Below are 26,392 nucleotides of genomic sequence, written 5' to 3' on the forward strand. Positions count from 1 at the left end.
GGAAGTGGAGCAGCTGGTACTCAAAGCAGTGCCCATATGAGATGCTGGTACTGCAGGTGGAGGCTTTACTTGCTACATCACAGCGTCAGCCCCATAGATCATTATTTTAGAATGTACTCCTACTTATTAAACCAGTTGATGCCAAAAGAACCTCAGATAAGTCCTTTGGGAGGTTCCCAGAAGAATGTATTGTTATCATAGGAGATGGCAGCTGCATGCCTGTTAATGCCCCCCTGAAGACCTTCCAGTAGGACAAGATATGAAAACAGAAGATAGTGAGGGTCTAGGCTAATGTGTGTGTTAGTGCCTTAGTTTTTAATAAGAAAGGTGAGAATGTAAAAGGACATATTTAGTGGTAAAAAAAAAGCTGACAGAATAAAAGTATAAAGAATGAAAATATTTTTTGCAGCTGCACAACGTGTTCTAAGTGCTATTACAGAGGGTCACAAAGTAAGAAAAAATGTAAAAGCTTGTAAAGTTAAAAAGTTGCAATGAGGGGCCCATGTTGTGATGCAGTAGATTAAGCCTCCACTTCCTATGCCAACATTCATATCGGAGGACTGAGTCAAGTCCTGGCTGCTCTGCTCCCCATCCAGTTCTCATCAACTCTCTCGGAGTAATTTCCAGTTTGCAAGCTCCCTGCATGGTAAGTGCTATATTCACGTGTACCATTATTTATTTATTTATTTAAAAGGAGAGAGAGAGAGGGAGAGAGGGAGAGAGAGAGAGGGAGAGAGAGGGAGAGAGAGAGAGGGAGAGAGAGGGAGAGAGAGAGAGGAAGGGAGAGGGAGAGGGAGAGGGAGAGGGAGAGACTGATCTTCCATTTACTGATTCACTCCCCAAATGGCCACATGGCCAGGACTGGGCCAGGTTGAAGCCAGGAGTCAGGAGCTGCTTCCTGGTCTCCCACATGGGTGAGTCAGGAGCTGCTTCCTGGTCTCCCACATGGGTGCAAGGGCTCAAGTATTCCATTGATTTCCCAGGCATAATAGCAGGGAACTGGATCAGAAGTGGAGAATCTGGGACTTGAACCAGTGCATGTATGGGATGTCAGCACTGCAGGTGGAGGCTTAGCCTTCTATGCCACAGTGCCAGCCCCCATTTTTCTATTTATACCATGTTTTATCATACATTTCTAGGTTCACATAGAAAAACACTTACCATTGTGTTCCAGTTGCCTCCAATATTCAATACAGAAGGATGCTGTACATGTTTGTAGCCTAGGAGCAGTGGTTAAACCACAGCCTAGGTGCGCAGAAGGCTATATCCCACCTAGGTTTGTGTGAGTATGCTCTGTGGTGTTCACACAACAAAACTGCCTAACGATGCATTTCTCAGACCATATTCCCATCATTAAGCAACACATGACTGTATATGTAAAAATGTGAAGTATTTGCTCAGCCACAGTCTTCCTAATTAAATTGGAGAGCTCTGAGAAGGCAGGGACCCAGTGCCCAGCACTTCCAGACATTCAGTCCATGTTTGCCAAGTGAAGAGTCCATCTGATGAGATTCGTTCTCCATTTGGAAAATAAAGCAGTCCAGGGAGTGCTGAAACATGCAAGGACCAGGCAGTCCCACAGGATGTTTTCTCTGTACCTTACTTTAAGGAAAACAAATAAAATCTGCCTTAACAACACAAATTGAAAAGCTGCTTGTTTGTTGTGCAAAATGATTTGCTGTAAGACATCATGTAAAATAATTGATATTGAATTTCCACACAGAATTTTTAATGCTGGAACCAGATGTCTCTAGCTTTGTGGCATAGTACAGTAGTAGTATTCATCTATGAGATTCTTGCTAAACTTTAATACCATGGATGATAAGTAATATCTATATTTCTACATATGCAACCTATATTATAATAGCTACAGCTAAAATACATATTGTAATACTTATCTCTATATATTTCCATAAATACAGAATGTGTATGTGTGTAAATAAGCTCCAACATGGTGTATATGGAGCTTTTTTTTTAACTTTTATTTAATGAATATAAATTTCCAAAGTACGATTTATGGATTACAATGGCTTCCCCCACATACCGTCCCTCCCACCCACTACCCTCCCCTTTCCCACTCCCTCTCCCCTTCCATTCACATCAAGATTCATTTTTGATTATCTTAATATACAGAAGATCAGCTTAGTATACATTAAGTAAGGATTTCAACAGTTTGCTCTCACACAGAAACATAAAGTGAAAAATAATAGATGATTTTTTTAAATGATGATGAAATCAGATCAGAACTATTGTCATGTTTAATCCCAGTGAGAGTCAAGTTGGGAGTTGATAATTTCTTTTTTTTTTTTTTTTTTTTTTACAGAGGATCAGTTTAGTATACATTAAGTAAAGATTTCAACAGTTTGCACCCCCATAAAAACACAAAGTGAAATATATTGTTTGAGTACTCGTGATAGCATTAAATCTCAATACACAGCACATTAAGGACAGAGATCCTACATGAGGAGTAAGTGCACAGTGACTCCTGTTGTTGACTTTACCAATTGACACTCCTGTCTATGGCTTCAGTACTCTCCCTATGCTCCGGTCATGAGTTTCCAAGGCTATGGAAGCCCTCTGAGTTCTCCGATTCTTATCTTGTTTAGACAAGCTCATAGTCAAAGTGGAGGTTCTCTCCTCCCTTCAGAGAAAGGTACCTCCTTCTTTGAAGACCTGTTCTTTCCACTGGGATCTCACTCGCAGAGATCTTTTGCCAGAGTGTCTTGGCTTTCCATGCCTGAAATACTCTCATGGGCTTTTCAGCCGGATCCGAATGCCTTTAGGGCTGATTCTGAGGCCAGAGTGCTATTTAGGACATCTGACATTCTATGAGTCTGCTGAGTATCTCACTTCCCATGTTGGATCACTCTCCACTTTATTTATTCCATCGGTTAGTATTAGCAGGTACTAGACTTGTTTATCTGCTCCCTTTGACTCTTAGTCCTTTCATTATGATCAATTGTGAACTGAAATTGATCACTGGGACTAGTGAGATGGCATTGGTACATGCCACCTTGATGGGATTGAATTGGAATCCCCTGGTATGTTTTTAACTCTACCATTTGGGGCAAGTCAGCTTGAGCATGTCCCAAATTATACATCTCTTCCCTCTCTTATTCCCACTCTTATGTTTAACAGGGACCACATTTCAGTTAATTTTTAACACTTAAGAATAACTGTGTATTAATTACAGAATTAAACCAGTCATATTAAGTAGAACAGACAAAAAAACTACTAAGAGGGATAATGTATTAAGTTGTTCATTAACAGTCAGGGCTATGCTGATCAAGTCACCGTTTCCCATAGTGACCGTTTCACTTCAGGAGGTTTCCTTTTTGGTGTTCAGTCAGTTGTCACCAATCAGGGAGAACATATGATATTTGTCCCTTTGGGACTGGCTTATTTCACTCAGCATGATGTGTTCCAGATTCCTCCATTTTGTTGCAAATGACTGGATTTCGTTGTTTCTTACTGCGGTATAGTATTCTAAAGAGTACATATCCCATAATTTCTTTATCCAGTCTACCGTTGATGGGCATTTAGGTTGGTTCCAGGTCTTAGCTATTGTGAATTGAGCTGCAATAAACATTAGGCTGCAGACCGCTTTTTTGTTTGCCAATTTAAATTCCTTTGGGTAAATTCCAAGGAGTGGGATGGCTGGGTCGAATGGTAGGGTTATCTTCAGGTTTCTGAGGAATCTCCAGACTGACTTCCATAGTGGCTTGACCAGTTTGCATTCCCACCAACAGTGGGTTAGTGTCCCTTTTTCCCCACATCCTCGCCAGCATCTGTTGTTGGTAGATTTCTGAATGTGAGCCATTCTAACCGGGGTGAGGTGAAACCTCATTGTGGTTTTGATTTGCATTTCCCTGATTACTAATGACCTTGAACATTTTTTCATGTGCCTGTTGGCCATTTGGATTTCCTCTTTTGAAAAATGTCTATTGAGGTCCTTGGCCCATCTCTTAATTGGGTTGTTGGTTTTGTTTTTGTGGAGTTTCTTGATATCTTTGTAGATTCTGGTTATTAACCCTTTATCTGTTGCATAGTTTGCAAATATTTTTTCCCATTCTGTCGGTTGTCTCTTCACTCTCCTGACTGTTTCTTTTGCAGTACAGAAACTTCTCAATTTGATGCAATCCCAATAGTTAATTTTGGCTTTGACTGCCTGTGCCTCCCGGGTCTTTTCCAGAAACTCTTTGCCTGTGCCAATATCTTGAAGGGTTTCTCCAATGTTCTCTAGTAACTTGATGGTGTCAGGTCGTAGATTTAGGTCTTTAATCCATGTTGAGTGGATTTTTGTGTAAGGTGTAAGGGAGGGGTCTTGCTTCATGTTTCTGCACGTGGAAATCCAGTTTTCCCAGCACCATTTATTGAATAGACTGTCCTTGCTCCAGGAATTGGTTTTAGATCCTTGATCAAATATAAGTTGGCTGTAGATGTTTGGGTTGATTTCTGGTGTTTCTATTCTGTTCCATTGGTCTATCCATCTGTTTCTGTACCAGTACCATGCTGTTTTGATTACAACTGCCCTGTAGTATGTCCTGAAATCTGGTATTGTGATGCCTCCGGCTTTGTTTTTGTTGTACAAGATTGCTTTAGCTATTCGAGGTCTCTTGTGCCTCCATATGGATTTCAGCACCAATTTTTCCAGATCTGAGAAGAAGGTCTTCGGTATCTTGATTGGTATTGCATTGAATTTATAAAGTGCTTTTGGGAGAATGGACATTTTGATGATATTGATTCTTCCAATCCATGAGCATGGAAGATTTTTCCATTTCTTGGTATCCTCTTCTATTTCTTTCTTTAAGCTTTTGTAATTTTCATCGTAGAGATCTTTAACGTCCTTGGTTAAGTTTATTCCAAGGTATTTGATTGTTTTTGTAGCTATTGTGAATGGGATTGATCTTAGAAGTTCTTCCTCAGCCATGGCATTGTCTGTGTATACAAAGGCTGTTTATTTTTGTGCATTGATTTTATACCCTGCTACTTTGCCAAAATCTTCTATGAGTTCCAATAGTCTCTTAGTAGAGTTCTTTGGGTCCCCTAAATAAAGAATCATGTCATCTGCAAAGAGGGATAGTTTGAGTTCTTCCTTCCCAATTTGTATCCCTTTAATTTCTTTTTCTTGCCTAATAGCTCTGGCTAGAACCTCCAGAACAATATTGAATAGCAGTGGTGAGAGTGGACATCCCTGTCTGGTACCAGATCTCAGTGGAAATGCTTCCAACTTTTCCCCATTCAATAGGATGTTGGCTGTGGGTTTTTCATAGATTGCTTTGATTGTATTGAGGAATGTTCCTTCCAAACCCAGTTTGCTTAGAGTTTTCATCATGAACGGGTGTTGTATTTTATCAAATGCTTTCTCTGCATCTATTGAGATAATCATATGGTTTTTCTTCTGCAGTCTGTTAATGTGGTGTATCACATTGATTGTCTTGCGCACATTAAACCATCCCTGCATACCGGGGATAAATCCCACTTGGTCTGGGTGGATAATCTTTCTGATGTGTTGTTGCATTCTATTGGCAAGAATTTTATTGAGGATTTTTGCATCTATGTTCATCAGGGATATTGGTCTGTAATTCTCTTTCAGTGCTGCATCTTTTTCCGGCTTAGGAATTAAGGTGATGCTGGCTTCATAGAAAGAATTTGGGAGGATTCCCTCTTCTTCGATTGTTCTGAATAGTTTGAGAAGAATCGGAGTTAGTTCTTCTTTAAATGTCTGGTAGAATTCAGCAGTGAATCCATCTGGTCCTGGGCTTTTCTTTGTTGGGAGGGCCTTTATTACTGTTTCCATTTCTGTCTCAGTTATGGGTCTGTTTAGGTTTTCGATGTCTTCCTGGTTCAATTTAGGTAGGTTGCATGTGTCCAGGAATCTATCCATTTCTGATAGGTTTCCCTGTTTGCTGGCATACAAGTCCTTGTAGTAATTTCTGATGATTCTTTTTATTTCTGTGGTGTCTGTTGTTACGTTTCCTTTTTCATCTCTGATTTTATTGATTTGGGTCTTTTCTTTTTTTAGTTAGTTGGGCCAATGGGGTGTCAATTTTGTTTATTTTTTCAAAAAACCAGCTCCTCGTTTGGCTGATTTTTTTGGAATGTTTTTCTTGATTCAATCCTGTTGATTTCTTCTCTGATTTTAATTATTTCTCTTCTCCTACTAGATTTGGGTCTGGTTTGCTGTAGGTTTTCTAGATCCTTGAGGTGAATTGAAAGCTCATCTATTTGGTGCCTTTCCAATTTCTTGATGTAGGCACCTATTGATATAAACTTTTCTCTTAACACTGCTTTTGCCGCGTCCCATAAGTTTTGGTATGTTGTGTTGTTATCCTCATTTACTTCCAGAAAGTTTTTGATTTCTCTTTTGATCTCTTCTATGACCCATTGTTCATTCAGGAGCATGTTGTTCAATCTCCATGTGTTTGCATATGCTCTAGGGATTCCTGAGTTGCTAATTTCCAACTTCATTCCTTTATGGTCTGAGAAGCTGCATGGTATGATTCTAATTCTTTTGAATTTGCTGAGACTTGCTTTATGGCCTAGTATGTGGTCAATCCTAGAGAAGGTTCCATGTACTGCTGAGAAGAATGTAAAATCTTTAGCTGTAGGATTGAAAGTTCTGTATATATCTGTTAGATCCATTTGGGCTATAGTGTCATTTAAATCTACTGTATCCTTGTTGATCTTCTGTCCTATTGATCTGTCTATTTCTGAGAGTGGAGTATTGAAGTCCCCCAGTACTATTGTATTGGGGTCTAAGTCTCCCTTTAAGTCCGTTAACAAATCCTTTAGATAAACCGGTGCCCTGTAGTTAGGTGCATATACATTGATAATTGTTATATCTTCCTGTTGAATTGATCCCTTAATCATTATGTAGTGTCCCTCTTTGTCTCTCTTAACAGTTTTTGTGGTAAAGTTTATGTTGTCTGAAATTAAGATGGCTATGCCTGCTCTTTTTTCATTTCTGTTGGCATGGTATATCTTTTTCCAGCCTTTCACTTTCAGTCTGTATGGATCTTTGTTGGAAAGATGAGTTTCTTGTAAGCAACAAATAGATGGGTTTTGTTCCTTAACCCAATCAGCCAATCGGTGTCTTTTAACTGGACAGTTCAGGCCATTCACGTTCAATGTGACTAATGATAAGTGGTAACTTTGCCCTGCCATTTGCCAAAGATAAGTTCTAATATATGCTTTGAATTCCCTGTGATCTTTTGCTGTGAGCTTTCCTTCCTTGGTTTCCTTTCTTTACCTTCTTTCATATTGATGACCGTGTTTCTTTGTTTCTGTGTGTAACACATCTTTAAGCATCTTTTGCAGGGCTGGACGAGTGGCAACAAATTCTTTCAATTTCTGTTTGCTGTGAAAAGTCTTTATTTCACCTTCATTCACAAATGATAGCTTTGCAGGATATAATATTCTGGGCTGGCAGTTGTTCTCTCTTAGTACCTGGGCTATATCTCGCCATTCTCTCCTAGTTTGTAGAGTTTCTGATGAGAAGTCAGCTGTGAGTCTGATTGGAGATCCTCTGAGAGTAATCTGACGTTTCTCTCTTGCACATTTTAGGATCTTTTCTTTATGTTTCACTGTGGAGAGTTTAATTACAACGTGTCGTGGTGAGGATCTCTTTTGGTCGTGTTTATTAGGGGTTCTGTGGGCTTCCTGTACTAGGATTTCTCTGTCCTTCTCCAAATCTGGGAAATTTTCTGCTAATATCTCACTAAAAAGGCCTTCTAATCCTTTCTCCCTCTCCATGCCTTCAGGAACTCCTAGAACCCGAATGTTGGTTTTTTTAATAGTATCCTGAAGATTCCCGACAATATGTTTTAGATTCCTAATTTCCTCTTCTTTTCTTTGGTCTGACTGTATCCTTTCCTGTTCTCTGTCTTCTAAGTCCAATATTCTCTCTTCTGCTTCACCCATTCTGTTTGTAAGGCTCTCTATTGTGTTTTTCATTTGATCTATTGAATTCTTCACTTCAGTCACTATCCCAGTTTCCTGTTGTACTAGTTGTTTCGTTTCATTTTGATTCCTCCTTAATATTTCATTTTCACGAGAGAGATTTTCTATCTTGTCCATTAAGGATTTCTGTAGTTCAAGAATTTGTTTTTGAGAACTTCTTAATGTTCTTATCAATTTTTTGAGATCTGCTTCTTGCATTTCTTCTATATCATCATCCTCATAATCTTGAATTGGGGTGTCTTTTTCATTTGAGGGCTTCATGGTGACTTCCTTGTTTTTATTACCTTGGTTTTTGTGCTTGTTATTTGGCATATTGGAGATATTTGGTTTCTTCACTGTGGTGCTTTTTCTTGTTATACTATGACTCTAGATTAAGTGGACTATCTGTTTTTGATGGAGCCTTAGGGCTTGAGATGGGTGTGGCCTGAGAACTCTGTTTGGTGTGCCAAAGGTGACACTCCCAGGTTAGGTGTGGTAAACCTCTCTCTCTCTCTCTCTTTCTTTCTTTCTTTTTTTTTTTTTTTTGATTCAAAAGGGAAGTTGTTCTGCACAGCTGAACGAAGTTGGAGGTAGAGATCAGAAGCTCTTTCCCAAAGACCACACAGGGAATCTGTTCGGCCCTCAGAGTGGGCTCAAATTCTCCTTCAGTCTCCCACTGGGTTGCCAAAGTTACGGAATTATAGCGTCTCTGGAGAGTGCTCACGTGAATTCCGTGAGTTCTCTCCCCCACCATCTCTTTTTTCACAGTCTCAGTTCAGTAACACCACAAATTTACTAGGTCCTAATCTCCTGTTAATTCGCCCCGCCCAGAGTCAGGTTTTTCTGCTAGGCTCAGGGCCGGTGCAGACCTGAGGTCGCTCTGCTTATGACGTATGTCCAAGATGGCGCCTGCTCTTTGTCTTGCTCGCCCTTGAGAGGTGAGCGGAGAGAGAGAAACCCGTGTCCGTACCAGTCACCTTTTTTTTTTTCCTCTCTCTCTCTTCCAGTTAGCCTGGTGAAGTCCCCCCCCCCCGGGGGTCGTTCCCTCTAGTCTCCTCTCTCCGCTTGCCTGCCGTTGTCTCGGGCTATTGAGGTTCGGCTCACCTCGCGTTCCAGCGGCTCGGTCCCGCAGCTCGGCTTGCACAGCTCGGTCCCGCGGCTCGGCTTCCGCGCGGTGGGCGACCTTGTTCTCCCAGTAGGTCCTCCGATTCACGACCACTCAATCCAGAAGGGTTTCCTCTGCAATATTTTCCTGATTCTTTTTTCTGAGGCTACCATAACTCCCCTTTTATTAAACTAAATTTTCCCGGACTATCGGTGCGCACCCTCACTATTCCGCCATCTTGGCTCCGCCCAATTCCTATATGGAGCTTTAAAAAATGGCTCATAAAGGAAACCTAATGTCTGGTTTGAAGTTAAGGTAGAAAAGAGGAGTTCAGAATTGTTTCCAAGTATAAGCGACCCCAATCTAGGAATGAAATATTGACCAAAAGGTTAGAATTTAGCGTGCATTTTCTTATAGAAAAAAATCATTCTATTTGATGTTCAGATGCTCATGTCAGTCTACACAAGCATTTTTGAAGCAAGAATATAGTCCCATTACTTTTGAGGATACCTCCAGAAGTTTATGAAAAATTGAATTTAAAAACTTTGCATAGACTTTAAAAAGTTTGAGGACACCAAAAATAAACTCATTTTTTTTAAATTTTTTTTTGACAGGCAGAGTGGACAGTGAGAGAGAGAGAGACAGAGAGAAAGGTCTTCCTTTTGCCATTGATTCACCCTCCAATGGCCACTGTGGCTGGCGCGCTGCAGCTGGTGCACCGGCTGATCCGATGGCAGGAGCCAGGTGCTTCTCCTGGTCTCCCATGGGGTGCAGGGCCCAAGCACTTGGGCCATTCTCCACTGCACTCGCTGGCCACAGCAGAGAGCTGGCCTGGAAGAGGGGCAACCGGGACAGAATCCGGCGCCCCGACCGGGACTAGAACCTGGTGTGTCGGCACCGCAAGGCGGCGGATTAGCCTAGTGAGCCATGGCGCCAGCCCGAAACTCACATTTTTAATTCCATTTTTCCACAAACTGTACCTTGGTACAGTAACAATTAGTATATGCTGCAGCTTGGTCTTGAGGGCAAGGGCATAGAGTGAAGAGAGAGGTCTTCATCTCTTTTCTGGGTGGGAGAGGTGGGATGGGACAAAGGAGAAGAGGGGTGAGGAACAGGCTCCAGGCAAAGTAACAAAAAAAGAAGTTTGTACCTGGGAGCCTCCTCTCTGTCTCTTCACACTATCTGGGTCCCCAGTGCAGCCATGCTGCCCTTTCAGACTCAGCTGTGCCAACTATCTGACTCCACAAAGAACTGCAGGCTCCACCAAAAACCATCTCACTCTGCAATCCAAACCTGACTCCCTTAAGGACAGCATTAGAAAGGAAGCAAGTTTAGTGAAATGAATGGTAGCTGCATAGCCTTCTGATACGTTTTCACTTTTAATTTTTTTAAAGGTAGAGTTACAGATAGAGAAAGGTGGTGATGGGGAGACAGAGAGAGAGAGAGAGAGAGAGAGAGAGAGAGAGAATCTTCTACCAGCTGGTTCACTCCCCAAATAGCTGGGCTGATCTGAAGCCAGGAGCAAGGAGCTCCTTCTTGGTCTCCCACGTGGGTTCAGGGACCCAAGAACTTGGGCCATCTTCTACTGCTTTCCCAAGCACATTAGCAAGGAGCTGGATAGGAAGTAGAACAGTTGGGATGCAAACTGGTGCCCACTTTTTCACTTTTAAGGACTTCATTGTTCTTTATTACACTCAAAATGAATCCCCCAATTACAAAATTATTGGCAGAAAGCTGAAGCAAGTGAAAATCTTCTGGTGATAAAAGAGATAATTTTCAGAGGGGTGGGGATGAGATCTGGGGAGATGGCCATACCTACCATTCCTTCATATCTGACATAGCTGCAATCTCCACCTCTACCCCTTGTAGAATGCAATACTTAGGTTATTCCTGATTTTCCAGCTTTCTTATTCTTTCACTTCTGAATATGTTACTTCTCTGAAATGCCCAGGTTGGTGCTTGTTTATTGTGGGAAGTAGCAGCTTCCATGCCAATGGAAGCTCACCCTCTGCTCATCTCCATGGGGTGTTCAGAACAGTTTGTCCCTTGGCACTCACTGGGTGTGGCCCTGTGCTAACTCCAGGGTAGGGGTAGCACAGAAAGGAACTCTGAAGTTTGGCAATGTTTCCATGTAGGGATCCCTCTTTATTAGGAAGTAGGCAGAGGAGAAGGAAATTCTACAGAAGGTGTTTGGCCATTTTTAGCTCTGCAACCAAGGTGTTCACTTCTATTCAAGGAATCATCAAACTTAATAATGAGAAGTTTGGAGCTAAGCCTAGAGGAGTTTAATCATGAAACTAGGAAAAGAATTAATACATGTAAACAATATTTATTTTTCTCCTAGTTTCCTAATCTCAGATTCCTTAGTGAAATAGGAATAAGAATAATCTACTTCATAGGGTTCTTGTGAGCCTTAAGTGGAATAATGCAATGTGCTCATGGCTGGCACATAACAGGGGCACAATAAATGCCCTTTAAAAAGTGTAGAAGAATATTTGATCTGGAACTCTAGTAGTTCAAAGAAGAAAAAAAGGAGTCTTTGCTTGTGTTAATTTCAAGGGGAAACAGAACCTGAGGATGTCTTTGAAGGAAGGGCCAATCTGGTATATCCAGCAAGGGGAAACATTTAGGGGAAATGATATAGGAAAGGAGCAAGGTCAGTCCCTGTAGGAATTTAGTCAGGACTTAGTGTAAGAAACTGACTATAGGGCCAAGAAGAGAAGGAAAATTCTACCTGCTAGAAACTAGCAGTTATGGCTACTACATTTAGTTTTAAATTGTGATTGCATATTTTGGCTGTTGTGAGCAGTGCAGCAATAACCATGGTGGTTCAGGTAGCTCTTTCATATAACATGTTCATTTCTTTTGGATATATGCCCAGTAATGGGGTTGCTGAATCATATGAAAAGTTTTTTTCAAGAGATCACCATACTGTTTTCCATAGTGGTTGTATTAATTTACATTCCCACCAACAGCATATAAGTATCCGCCTTTCTCCACATCCTTGCCAGCATTTGTTACTCTCTGTGTTTTGGATCTTAGCCTTAGACAGGAATGAAGTGATATCTCATTGTATTTTTGATTTGCATTTCCCTTATGGCTAATGATGTTGACCATTTTTTGTATATATATATATATATATTATATATATAGGCCATTTATATTTCTTCTTTTGAGAACTATCTATTGAAGTTGTTTGGCCATTTCTTAACTGGATTGACTGTTCTTTGTTGTTGAGGTTTTTAAGCTGTAGATGTATTCTGGATATTAATCCTTTGTTGGACAGATAGCTTGCAAATATTTTTCCCATTATACTGGATGTCTCTTCACTCTATTGATTATTTCCTTTGAGGCGCCGAAGTATCTGAGTTTGATACAGCCCCATTTGCTTAGTTTTACTTTTGTTACCTGTGCTTGGGGGGTCTTATCCAAGAAGTTGTCACCTACACTGATGTCCTCGAGTGTTCCTCCTGCATTTTCATCCAGCAACTTCATAGTCTCAGGTCTTAAATTTAGGTCTTTGATCTATCTTGAGTTGACTTTTGTATGTGGTAAGAGGTATAGATCTAATTTCATTCCTCTGCATATATGTATCGAATTTTGACAGCACCATTTGTTAAAGATATTATTGTTACTCCAATGTATGGTTTGAACACTTCTGTGAAAAATCAGTTGGCTATATGGAGGTGGATTTATTTCTGGGCTCTCTATGCTGTTCCATTCATATATGTGTTGGTTTTTATGCCAGTGCCATGCAGTTTTTTTTTTTTTAAAGATGTATTTATTTTATTTGAAAGGCAGAGTTACAAAGAGGCAGTGGCAGAGGGAGAGAAAGAGAGAGAGAGAGAGAGAGAGAGAGAGAGAGGTTTTCCATCTGTTGGTTCGTTCCCCAAATGGCCACAATGACCAGAGCTGTGCTGATCCAAAGCCAGGAGCCAGGAGCCAGGAGTTCTTTCAGGCCTCCCACACAGGTGCAGGGGCCCAGAGACTTGGGCCATTTTCTACTGCTTTCTCAGGCAATAACAGAGAGATGGATCAGAAGTGGAGCAGCCAGAACTCGAATTGGCACCCATATGGGATGTTGGCACTGCAGGTGGCAGCTTTACCTACTAAGCCACAGTGCCGCCTCCCCCCATGTGGTTTTAATTACTATAGGTGTGTATTATGCTTTGAAGTCTGGTACCGTGATTCCTCCAACTTGATTTATTTTTGCTCAGGATCACTTTGTTACTGGTCTTTTGTGATTCTATATGCATTTTAGGAAATGTTTCTAATTCTGTAAAGAATGTCATCAGGACTTTGATAAGGATTGTATTGAGTCTATAGATCTCTTTAGGTAGTACAGACATTTTAATGAGATTGATTCTTCCAATCCTTGAGTAAGGAATATCTTTTCATTTTTTATGTCCTTGCTGATTTCTTTCATCAATGTTTTATAATTTTCATTGTACAGATCTTTCACTATTTTGGTTAAATTTATTCCTAAATATTTGATTTTTTGGTGACTATTGTGAATGGGATTTCTTTCTTGAGTTCCTTTCAGTTAATTCATCATTGGTATACAAGAAAAGTACTGTTTTCTGTATGTTAATTTTGTAACCTGCAATTTACTGAGTTGGCTTATCAATTCTAACAGTGTTTTGGTGGTATGTTTAGGTTTTCCCATGTACAAAATCGTGTCGTGTGCAAACATGGGTATTTTGATGTCTTCTTTTCTAATTTTTATGCCTTTTATTTATTTCTCTTCCCTAATTGCCCTTGCTAATACTTTCAGTTCTATGTTGAATCAGAGTAGTGAAATTGGAATCCCTGTCTTGTTCCAGATCTGAGAGGAAATGCTTTCAGCTTTTTCTTGTTCAGTATTATATTGGCTATTGGTTTGTCATATATAGCCTTTATAATTTTTTAGATATTAATTTATTTATGTGAATGTCAGAGTTACAGAGAGAGAAAGGGAGAGACAGAGAGATTGTCCATCTGCTGGTTCAATCCCCAAGTGGTTGCAATGGCCGGGATGGGCCAGACCAAAGCCAGGAGCTTCATCTGGGTCTCCCACGTGGGTGGTAGGGGCCCAAGCTCTTGTACCATCTGCTGCTGCTTTACAGACCATTAGCAGGAAGCTGGATCAGAAGTGGAGCAGCCAGGACTAGAACTCACTATGCCACAATGCTAGCCTTATAGCCTTTATAATTTTCAGATATGTTCCCTCCATACCTAATTTATGGAGGCTTATTTTTATCATGAATGAGTGTCAGATCTTATGAAATGCTTTCTCTGCATCTATTGAGATTACCATATGTTTTTTAGTCTTCATCTTGTTGATGTGATTTATGAATTTTCTTGATTTGTGAATGTTGAACCACCCTTGCATCTCTGGGACAAATCCCACTTGATCATGACGTATAATCTTTTTGATGTGGTTTAGGATTTTGTTTGCTAGTATTTTATTTGTATTCTTTGAATGTGTGTTCATCAATGATATAGGTCTATAGTTTTCTTTTGGTGTTGTGTCATTGTTTGGTTTGGTATCAGAGTGATGCTGGCCTTGCACAAAGAGTTTGGCAGAGTTCCATCCTGTTCAATATTTAGAATAGTTTGATGAGTACTGGACTTAGTTCCTCTTTAAATGTTTTTGTAGGATTCAGTAGTAAAGACATCAGGTCAGGACTTTTTTTAAACTGCATGTTCTCTATTATATAAGGGAGTTGAATTTAAAAAAAAAAGAAACACCTGTGTGTATCCATGTTGCTGCAAATATAGGTTTGCCAAATTTTGTTTTATGCCTTGTAAGAATGTTATACTACTATAGTTTCAATAATCTGTGTTTCCTTCAAAATTTACTGTATATAGATGAAATGGCCATCTTCCCATTTGACTTTGTGTATGGTCCTTGACTATACTTCCACTAGACTAGGATCTTTTTTCTTTTTACCTGTTGAATTTGTAATTTAGTGGAGAATTAAGCCCTTCACTGCAATGTAAATTAAAAATATGCCATCTCAAAAACTAGAAAGAAAGAAAAGAGAAGAAGGGAGGGGGAGGGAAATAGGAAGGGGAATCTTTTTTTAAAGATTTATTTATTTTATTTGAAAGGCAGAGTTACAGAAAGGAAGAGGGGAAAAGAGAAAGAGAGAAAGAGAGAGAGAGAGAGAGAGAGAGATCTTCCATCCACTGGTTCACTCCCCAGATGGCCACACTGGCGAGAGCTGCTCTGATCTGAAGCCAAGAGCCAGGATCTACTTCCAGGTCTCCCACATGGGTGCAGGGGCCCAAGGACTTGAACCTTCCCCCACTGCTTTCCCAGGCCACAGCACAGAGTTGGATTGGAAGTAGGGCAGCCGGGACCCAAACTGGCACCCATATGGAATGCCAGCACTGCAGGCAGTGGCTTTACCTGCTACGCCATAGCGCCAGCTCCAGAGAAAATCATATTCTCAGAATTGTATCTGTGAACTATACTGAATCTGTTAACTAAAAATCTAAAAAGAATTTAAAAAAAAAAAAACATTGTGTGACTGAAAGGTAGGGAAATGAGGTTAATGACTCCTTTTTCTAAAAAGTGATCTAGGATCTGTTAAATATAATTTCAATTAAAGCCTGCAGTATAGAATATATCACAGCTATTCCCAATGTTCACTTACTTATAGATGGAAGGCTTCCATCCATTCATCAGCTATTTATGGAATATGCTAAAATGAGTTAGGGAATATGTTAGGCTATGGAATTCCAATAGTGAGCAAGATAGATTTGTGGTTTCTGCCCACATAAAGGTTACAATCTAGCAGGTAATACAATGAACAAATAATTACAAGTGTGATGGACAGTATGAAAGGGCAAGTGAAAGGTACTCGAACACTTTAGGTCATGGGAACTTGTCCTCATCATGGATGGTCAAGAAAGATTCTCCAGAGGAAATACCACTGAAAGTGATACTTTAAGGAAAAACTGTTAGTGTTTCACAGCATATTTTTTAGGATAATAGGGTTTCACTGTCAGACTAGAGCATTGCTTCTTCAGGTGACTCCTGTTACAATGCAGGTGTGCCTGCTAGGAAGAGCTGGCTACACACTGTAAACCCTCCCCTCTAAAGAAACTCCACCAAGGAAAGTAAACAGCAGAGCCCCAAGAGGATGGAGTACAGACAGGGAAATGTTGCTGAAGGGAAAGGATATGAACTTGAAGTCTGATCTGTAGAGTCAGTCTTAAGTATGGCCCTCCAGATGAGATGAGGAAACCACTCAGGGGCTGGGGTGGGGTTGTACCAAAGGGAGAAATTTTGTCATTGATAGTGTCCATAATTGCTGGCTTATGGTGATAATAACAATCTTACTAGCTTCTAGTCAGCTTTATTGATTTTAAATTATTTATAGTCAATACACCCACTTACTGACTGCACCCTGCTGGAGCACTGCCACCCACCCCTCACCCATACATGCCACTAGGTGGCAATCAGACAAAGGTTGGAGAAAGGCAAACAAAGTTCTCAGGCCAGTCCTCAGGAGCCTTTTGCTCTGCAATTCTAAGAAAATCAGCTCTCTGGAGTACCTCTTGGGATATGGCCTCTTCTCAAGCCGCTGAAATCATCATTGTATACTCGCTGTATTAGTGCTGGGGAAAGTAGCCACTTATGGCCCTAAGGTCATATCAGGAAGAAAGGCTACTTGAGGCAATCAGCTGGTTGTCAGGCAACAGAAAACCCCTTCTTCAAGGACCACAGAATGTTTCCACAAATGTCCTTTTTGCTTTGGCTGGTAGAGACCTAGTCTGAGTGTGATTACTCCTGGACTTCAAACAAAGGCCTAATCATATGGGGTGGGATTGGAAAGGACCAAATCATAACCCCAAGCCAAAGGAGGATGCCTGGAGCAAGACAATAGGCTTGAGGAGGCTCTGAAGCAATGCAATGGAGAAGGAGGGTGTTTGGTTGAAAGGAAAAGGTCAATGTGCATTTGAAGTCAGAACTGTGGCCTATGGGACGCCCTAAAGTTTTGGAAACTGAGGACAAGCTCTAAGAATATTGAGACATTCTGGCAACATTAGAGGGGGAACCCCTTCAGAAAAATACAGACAATTCAAGCCAGTTGAATGGCTTTGGCTAGAAAGGGGGATTCTGAGCTGGATGAGATGGGAAAGGTTTGCAATCAAGAAGGAGGTTCTGGGAAAGAACAAAGGGAAGAGAGAACCTCAAAAGGAAAGGAAAGGGCCTCTGTTGTGCCACCTGTGATGGTAGCATCCCATCTGAGTGCTGTTTCAAATTCTAGCTGCTCCACTTCTGATCCAGCTCCCTGCTAATGCATCTCGGAAAGCCTTAAAAGATGGCCCAAGTGCTTGGGACCCTGCCACCTATCCTGCCACCCATGTGGGATAGCTGGATGGAATTCCAGGCTCCTGGCTTCAGCCTGGCCCAGCTTTGGTCATTGTGGCCATTTGGAGAGTGAACCAGTGGATGGAAGATCCCCCCACCCTGTGTGTGTGTGTGTGTGTGTGTGTGTGTGTAAAGCTGTAACTCTTCCTTTCAAGTAAATAATCTTTAGAAAAGAAAAAAAGGAATGGAAGTCAAAGTGATCTCAAGACTGCAGTCTGCTTAAGTTCTAAGATAGATATTGCTACTTCCTTATCCCTCCAACAAAATAAGAAGTGGGCAAATTTGGTCTTGGTTATATATTTGGCAACCCCCTTCTGTTTTTTTAATCATTATTCCTGATGCTCAGCACACTATGATTTCCCCTCGTGTGTTTTCCAGCACTGGAAGAAACTGGGGAACATTTGGAATTTGGCTTTTGGAGTGGTACAAATCAAACAATCATCCACCCAGCAAAGTTTGACTACAGTTGTAAGTATGGAAAGAGCAATTTCCCCAAGCATACGTGGCACCCCAAAGGCTGACTTTTCTAAATCATTAAATTTGCTTGGGGCCACTTCTGAGCCCTACTCTGCTTTTAGGATTGAATTGTTTAATTCCCTACCATGAAGCAAACCAATTAATTCCGGCTAATGTGTTCATCATTGCTAATAAATTGATGCCCTATTCAATGAAGAAGAGTTTTTACTTACTTTGGTGAAAAAGCATTTTGCTCTTTCTTTTGTTAATTAAAACATTTTCTGATTACCACATGACAACAGTTCTTGTTTCTGCCTATTGAGAAAATACATAATGAAAAAGTTGCTAGGAATTCAGTCACATGTCAGGAAGAATTTTTGCTTTATAAATAAAAATAGTAACTACATATGCTTGATAATAGTAGTGAATATGTTTAAGATATATTTATTCAAAAGAAAAAGAATACCTTGTTCACAGGAAGATTCACAGGTCTCTCATAACTTCTTGGCTCCTCAGAGGATTGTAGCCCCAGGTTAAGAATCCCTGTCTGAACCAGAAAAAATCATCAAAATTTGACTATTTGGCCTAGTGGTTAAGATACCACTTAAGACACCTGCATCTCACCTCATAATACCTGGGTTTGATACCCAGCTCCAGCTCTTGACTCTAGCTTTCTGCTAATGAAGACAGTGGGAGGCAGCAGTGGTGGCTGAAGTAGTTTAGTCTCTTCCACTCATGTGGGAGACCTGGATTGAGTTTCCAGGTCCCCACTTCAGCCTGGCCTAAACCTGGCTATATGGGCATTTGGAGAGTGAACCAGTGGATGGGTGGATGGGAGATATTCTCTCTCTCTCTCTCTCTCTGTCTCTTTCTCTCTCTCTCATAAATAAAATTTTTTAAAAACTGATTGAAGAAGGAAATTAAAACTCTCTGAATGTTGGAAGATACTTCTGTACCAGCAGGGTAGGGTAAATCATCTCCCATGCATCTCACATATATATTTTCTCTGGACAGGGCTAGTTAATAGCTGAAGAAAGAAAAATGAATGATTAATGTTTCAGGAAGCCACAATAAATGCTTATGTGAATGACTACCACAGAGACAAATGTTGGAGTAAGCTGATGGGAAATTCAGGCTTTGACTTTTGGGAGCACAGATTACCAAACAATAGACCATTCTTCAGTGTTTGTTTACTGTCACAAATAACAAAGAATCAATTTCCTCAAACAGGGCTAATGGAGAAAAGCTGTACAACTCTGTGAGTATATTAAGACTCAAACAATGGATAATATTTAGAGTATACATATCTCAGTAGAAGTGTTATTTTTTTAGAGATTTATTTTATTTATTTGAAAGACAGAGTTACAGAAAGAGGTAGAGACAGAGAGGGAGGTCTTCTATCCACTGGTTCACTCTCCAAATGGTGGCAATGGCCAGAGCTGTGCTGATCCAAAGCCAAGAGCCAGGAGCTTCTTCCAGTTCTCTCACGCGGGTGCAGGGGCCCAAGGATTTGGGCCATCTTCCACTGCTTTCCCAGGCCATAGCAGAGAGCTGGGTCAGAAGAGGAGCCGTCAGGACATGAACCGGCACCCATATGGGTTGCCAGCACTACAGGCAACAACTTTACCCTCTACGCCACAGCGCCACCACCGAAGTGTTATTTTAAAAAACCAAACTCACTGAGCTTTATCAGCTGTATTGAGTTTAATATAGTTGCCTTATTAAGTCCTTGATATCTGAGCCCCTTGTCCATCCAACATTTAAGGCATATGGTCTCAGACTATCCTCAGCTGCACGGAAGACTGGTTCCTATTGATATCTGCTATTGGACTGTGTATATTCTGAGAGTACATGATGATGGAAACCATCAGATAGTGAAATAGAGTGGTGTGATTAACATACCATCACTGAAATCAGACTGCCTATGTCCCTGTCCTGGTTCTATGTTTTTTGTTAAGTCATTTCATCTCTCTGAGACTCATCTTGTTATTTTATCATTTTGAATGCCCTGTCTCCTAACATCACTTTGAGAAATAATGGGTTAATGGACACAACATGCTTAGTAATGTACCTGTTGATCTAAACTGACCTAAAGTCCTTTGACAGTGTGCAACTGTTACTTGGTAAATAGTGATAGCTGGCTACGAAGGCTGAGGCAGTGTGGTATAACTACTCCCCCTACACTGTTTCAGAAAATACCAAAAACAAAGGCGTAGATGAAATTCTGCCTCAACAGACGTTTATTTATTAGCACAGTTGGCCCAACACATCACAAAACCTGCTCCATATGCTTAATGATGTCCTCGATCTCTGTCTTTCTGAGCACTCTAAGTGCATCCTATGAAAGACATAATACATTTCCCTTACTTGGTGTCATGGGGTCAGAAGTCCTTCTATGCTTAAGTTACAGGACCAATTCAAAATCAAGCCATTTGTGTCATGCTATAGAATACAAGGTTAAGGTCTTTGTGGTTTTTTTGTTGTAAAACAAGTTGTTTATTTATTTAAGAGGGAAAGGGAGAGATTTCCTGTTCCCCTGTTTACGCCCCAAACACCCACAATGGCCAGGGCTGGGCTAGGGCTACAGTGAGGAGCTAAGAACACAATCCAAGTCTCCCATGTTGGTGGCACAGACACAACTACTTGAGGCACTACCACCATCCCCCAGAGTCTGCATTAGCAGGAAGCTGGAGTCAAGAGCCTGGGCTGAGAGTCAAACCATGTACTCCAATGTGGGAAACAGGCACCCTAACTGGCATCTTAACCAGTAGGACTCTTATATCTGAACATGCAAAGATAGGGAATGCCTTCAATTTATCTTAGCTAACCTACATATATTGAATACTTTTAATTTTACAAACAAGAGCTCTTTTGTAGCATTCACCATAATAATATGATATTGGATTCACCAGTAAAAAAGATTTGACATGCAATCTGCTAACTTGCAAAATGTCAGTTCTTGAATAATACACCAATAGGCAGAGGGACTTACAGTGGTCACCTCTGTAGTGCCTGTGTAATCCTTTCTAATAAGTTTTCTCTGGCCAACCTAGACTAAACACTCCTAACCATATGTCTGATTTATTTAATTTGTATTGTACTATTCAAGATCCCTGGTGTCTAAGTTGTCAAATCATGGGCATAGGGCTGTTTAAGGTATTCTTTTGTTTTCTTTTTGAATACTGTGGGTTCTGTAGCAATATTCATTCTTTCATTACTGATGTTAGTAACTTAAGTCCTCCCTCTTTTTCTGTTGGACTCTCTAGCCAAACATTTGTCAATTTTATTAATTTTTTTCCAAGGAATCAACTTTCAGTTTCTTTGATTTTTCTTTTTGTCTTTAGTTTCATCAACTTCTGCTTTTATTTTTATTGTTTCTTCATGCTTTGGATGATATGCTATTCTTTTTTTATTATCAGCACATTTTTTCAACTTTTATTTAATAAATATAAATTTACAAAGTACAACTTTTGGATTATAGCGGCTTTCCCCCCAATAACCTCCCTCCCACCCGCAACCATCCCATCTCCCACTTCTTTTCCCATCCCATTCTTGATCAAGATTTATTTTCAATTATCTTTATATACAGAAGATCAATTTAGTATATACTAAGTAAAGATTTCAACAGACTGCATCCACACAGACACACAAAGTATAGAGTACTGTTTGAGTAGTAGTTTTACTGTTAATTCACATAGTACAATACATTAAGGACAGAGATCCTACATGGGGAGCAGGTGCACAGTGACTCCTGTTGTTGATTTAAGAATTGACATTCTTATTTATGACGTCAGTAATCACCCAAGGCTCTTTCCATGAGCTGCCAAGGCTATGGAAACCTCTTGAGTTTGCCAACTCCAATCTTATTTAGACAAGGCCATATTCAAAGTGAAAGTTCTCGCCTCCCTTCAGAGAAAGATATCTCCTTTGATGGCCCATACTTTCCACTGGGATCTCACTCACAGAGATCTTTCATTTAGGTCATATTTTTTTTTTTTGCCACAGTGTCTTGGCTTTCCATGCCTGATATGCTATTCTTTTTCTTGTTTTTAAGTGAGTTTACAATATTTGTGTGATATCTTACTTATTTCTAATGTAATTTTTAAATGCTGCCAATTTTACTCTATGCACTGCTTTAATTGCATCCCACAACTATGCCATGATGTATTTTTATTTTCATTAAGTACAAAATATTTTTAACTTCCTGAAAACTCACTCTGTGACCCATGGGACCCATGGATTATGTAGAAGTGTATTCCTTCTTTTCTAAATATTTGGAGATTTTCTATATATCTTTGTTATTGACTATTAATTTAATTCTGTTAAGATCAATGTGTGGTTTCTATTGTTTTAAGTTTCTTCAGGTTTGCTTTATGGTCCATAACATACTCTTTCTTGATATATGTTGCATACACACTTGAAAAACTGTGTATTGTCCCATTGTTGCTTGAAGTGTTTTATAAATAACAGTTAGGTCGGGTCACTGATAGTGTTGCCCTGGCCTTCTGTATCCTTGAATATTTTCTCTATATGTGTTCTATCAGTTACTAAGAGAGAAATGAAGTTCCCAATAACAGTTATGGACTTGTCTATTTCTCCTTATTTCTATACATTTTTACTCAAGTATTTGAAATTTTGTTATTAAATGAATACATATTTAAAATGGTTATAGCTTTAGGGAGAATTGACTTTTTGTAATTATAGAATTCCTCTCAGGATTTCTGATAATATTCCTTGTTCAGAGACCACTTTATCTGATATCAGTATAACTCTTTCAGCTTTCTTTTGTTTAGTTTTGTTTTTGTTCATTTTCTATCTTTTCACTTTTTAATCTATGTATTTATTTGTAAAGTGGATTTCAAGGAAATAACAAGTATTTAGGATTTGTGTTTTATGCATTCTTACAAGCTTCCTTTTTAAATTTTCTAATATTACTTTTTAATTACTTTTTAACAGATTCAATGTGGTTTGTAGATACAATTCTAAGAACCTGGCAATATCCCTTCCTCCCTCCCTCCCTCCCTCCCCCACCCTCTTTAAGTGTATATGTAAGTATTTATGATATACAATGTGATTGCATTTTATACATATACATTGCAAATGTTTCTCTAGTTAATTAAATATCATCACTTCACATTCTCACATTTTTGTGATGAAAACATTGAGTTATACTCAGCAATTATCAAATACACATTATTATAAACTAATCACCATGCTGTACAGCAGAGTTCCAGAACTATTCATTCTAACTGAAACTTTGCATCCTTTGACCAACAGCTCACCATTCCCCTTTCATCCCAAACCTTCAGCCCCTGGTAACCACCATTCTACTCTCTGCTTCTATGAGTTCAGCTATTTTATTTGGTTTTTGTTTTTAAAAAGATGTATTTATTTATTTGTTGAAAGGCAGAGAAACAGAGAGGGAGGCATAGAGATGGGAAGAGAGAGAGAGACAGAGAGAGAGAGAGAGAGAGAGAGAGAGAGAGTCTTCCAAATGCTGGTTCACCCCTCAATTGGCTGCAACAGCCAGATTTTGGCCAGGCCAAAGCTAAGATCCAGGAACTCCATCCAGATTTCCCACATGGGTAGCACAGGCCCAGGTACTTGGGCCATCATCTGCTGCCTTCTCAGGTGCATTAGCAGCAATGCTAGATTGGAATTGGAACAGCCAGGACTCCAACTGGCACTGTAATATTGGATCCCAGCATCTCAAGTGGTGGTTTAACCCATGTGCCGCAATGCCAGCCCCAACTTCACCTATTTTGAATTCCACATATTAGTGAAATCATGCAGTGTTTGTTTTGCTGTGGCTCGCTGATTTCATTTAGCATATTGCATTTTATGTTTATATATGTTATCACATTACACAATTTCTGTCCTTTTTAATGCTGAATAGCATTCCACAGTGCTATAGTTTGAACGTGTCCTCCCAAAGTTCTCATGTTTAAAATTTAATCCCCATATTCACATATTAATGGTATGTGGGTATGAGTCTTTTAGAAGGTAATTAGAAACAGATGAGGTCATGAAGGCAGGGCCCACATTTTGGCATTAATAGCTCTATTTAGATGAAGAAGAAAGACCCGAGCTAGCTTGCTTTCCAGTCTTGCCACATGATGCCTTACATCATTTTATGAGGCAACAAGAAGGCCATCACCTGTGTTTCTGAGCAGATGCCAGTGTCATTCTATTGGACTGTCCAGAGCCATGAGCCAAATATACTGCCATTCTTTGTAATTTGCTTGATCTCAAATATTTTGTTATAACAGAAAATGAAGTAAGACTCGTTTTGTGTGTGTGTGTGTGTGTGTGTGAAAGAGAGAGCAAGAGCTAGAGCGAGCGAGAGAGAGAGAGAGAGAGAGAGAATGGGAATGTCACGTTTTCTATATGCATTCATACACAATGGACACACTGATTTCAAATGTTAGCTATTGTGAATAATGTTGCAATGAACACGGGAGTGCAGATGTCCCTTTCACACTTTCTTTTCCTGTGGATATATATCCAGAAGTAGTACAACTGGCTCATAAGGTATTTCTACTTTTCAAGTTTTGAGGAATCTTCATGCTGTTCTCCATAATGGCTCTACCAATTCACACCCCCACCAACAGTGTACAGTGGTTCCATTTTTCCACATTCTTACCAAAAATTATCTTTTGTCTTCTTTATTAAGGCTGTTCTAACAGCTGTATGGTAATATCTCACTGTGGTTTTAATTTCCCTGATGCTTAATGATGTAGAGCATTTTTTTCATATAACTGTTGGCCATTCATATGCCTTTTTTGAGAAATAATTATTCATATCATTTTCTCATTTTAGTCAATAAATCTTTTTATTATTTTTTTGATTGTTTGATTTCTTTATGTGTTTGGATATCAACCTGTTATCAATTTGTCTCTTCAGTATACCGATTGTTTTCTTGACTGTGCAGAAGCTTTTTATTTTGATTAAATCCTATTTTTCTATTTTTGCATGTTGTTGTCTGCACTTTTGTTGTCATATCCAAGACAGCAATGATCACTGCCTAAAACAGTGTCGAAAAGAGTCTCTTTTTTGTTTTTTCTAGTAACTTTCCAGTTTCCTGTTTTATGTTTAAGTCTTTTGTATATTTTGAGTTGATTTTTGTGTATGGTGTGATATGAAGATCAAATTTCATTCTTCTAACTGTGGATATCTGGTTTTCCCAGTACCATTTGTTCAAGAGACTGGATTTTTCCCATTGTGTTTTCTTGGAAGCTTTGTCAAAAATCAGTTGGATATAAGCGCATGAATTTGTTTTTGGGCTCTCTGTGCTGTTGCATTAGTGTGCATGCCTGTTTTTATGCCAGTGCTATGCTGTCTTGATAACTGTAGTTTTGTATTGAATTTCAGGATCTGGAAGTATGATGCTTCCAGCTTTTTCTTTTTGCTCAATTTGGTTTTGGTTGTTTGGTCTTGCAATTCCATGTGAATTTTGGGCTTTTTTTTTTTTCTGTTTCTGCAATAAGTTTCCTTTGAATTTTGATAGAGATTGCATTGAATCTGTAGATCGCTTTGTGTAGTATGGACATTTTAAAATATAAATCCTTCCATTCTATGAATGCTGAATATCTTTCTGTTTATTTTGCCTTCTTCAATTTCTTTCATCAATGTTTCATAGTTCTGAGTTTACAAACCTTTTCCTTCCTTGGTTCTCTGGCTTTTGTTTAGTGCACTTTCAATCATTTACAGTTAATTTAATTACTGATATGTATGAATTTAATTTCCCATTTTATTACTTTTCTATACTTTGTTCTCTGTTTCTATTCTCTTTTATTTAATATCATTTGAAGTATTTTTTCAGTATTCCATTTTAATGTATCGTCAATTTTTAATAAATAACTATTTTACTGACTGTTCTAGGTAGCAAAATATTAACAGTTATCTTTGAAAAGGTATATTTTAGAATAAATATATTATCACTGCATGTAGAAAACAACAATCTTAATGCTATACAGATCTCCTTACACTCCCTGTAGGTTATAGCCATACACAACATTTATGTACATTGAAAACCCCATTAGAAAATGTAATGATTTTTGTTTTCGAGCATTGTAACATATTTTTTGACAGGCAGAGTTAGACAGTGAGAGAGAGAGAGACAGAGAAAAATGTCTTCACCCCCCAAATGGCCACACAGCTGGCGCACTGCCCCAATCCAAAGCCAGGAGCCAGACGTCCCCACCTGGTGTCCCACGTGGGTGCAGGGCCCAAGCACCTGGGCCATGCCCTCCAGGGCCACAGCACTGCTCCACTGGAAGAGGAGCAACTGGGACAGAATCTGGTGCCCCAACCAGGACTAGAATCCGGGGTGCCGGCGCCACAGGCGGAGGATACTTAATGAGAGTATTATATTTACCAAGATAGTTACCATTTATGTTGCTCTTTCTTCATTCTTTAACATCTGTTTCTCTCAGACATCATTTCCTTTCCACCTCAAAATTTTCTATTCAGATTTCAGAATAAGACTGTGATGTGTCTAAACATGGTTTTCTTTATATTTATCC

General features: G+C 39.6%; 1 long non-coding RNA gene across 1 annotated transcript in view; it reads left to right on the top strand.

Moving 5' to 3' along the window:
• The first annotated feature begins 453 nt into the window (after positions 1-453).
• The window catches only part of LOC138847529 (uncharacterized), a 52,987-nt gene continuing 27,048 nt past the window's right edge, over positions 454-26,392 (top strand). The window contains exons 1-2 of the long non-coding RNA XR_011385419.1: positions 454-646; positions 17,790-17,879. This is a non-coding gene — a long non-coding RNA (uncharacterized lncRNA). The remainder of the gene's footprint in view (positions 647-17,789; positions 17,880-26,392) is intronic.

Source organism: Oryctolagus cuniculus, chromosome X (assembly GCF_964237555.1).
Source record: "Oryctolagus cuniculus chromosome X, mOryCun1.1, whole genome shotgun sequence".
NCBI lineage: Eukaryota > Metazoa > Chordata > Mammalia > Lagomorpha > Leporidae > Oryctolagus > Oryctolagus cuniculus.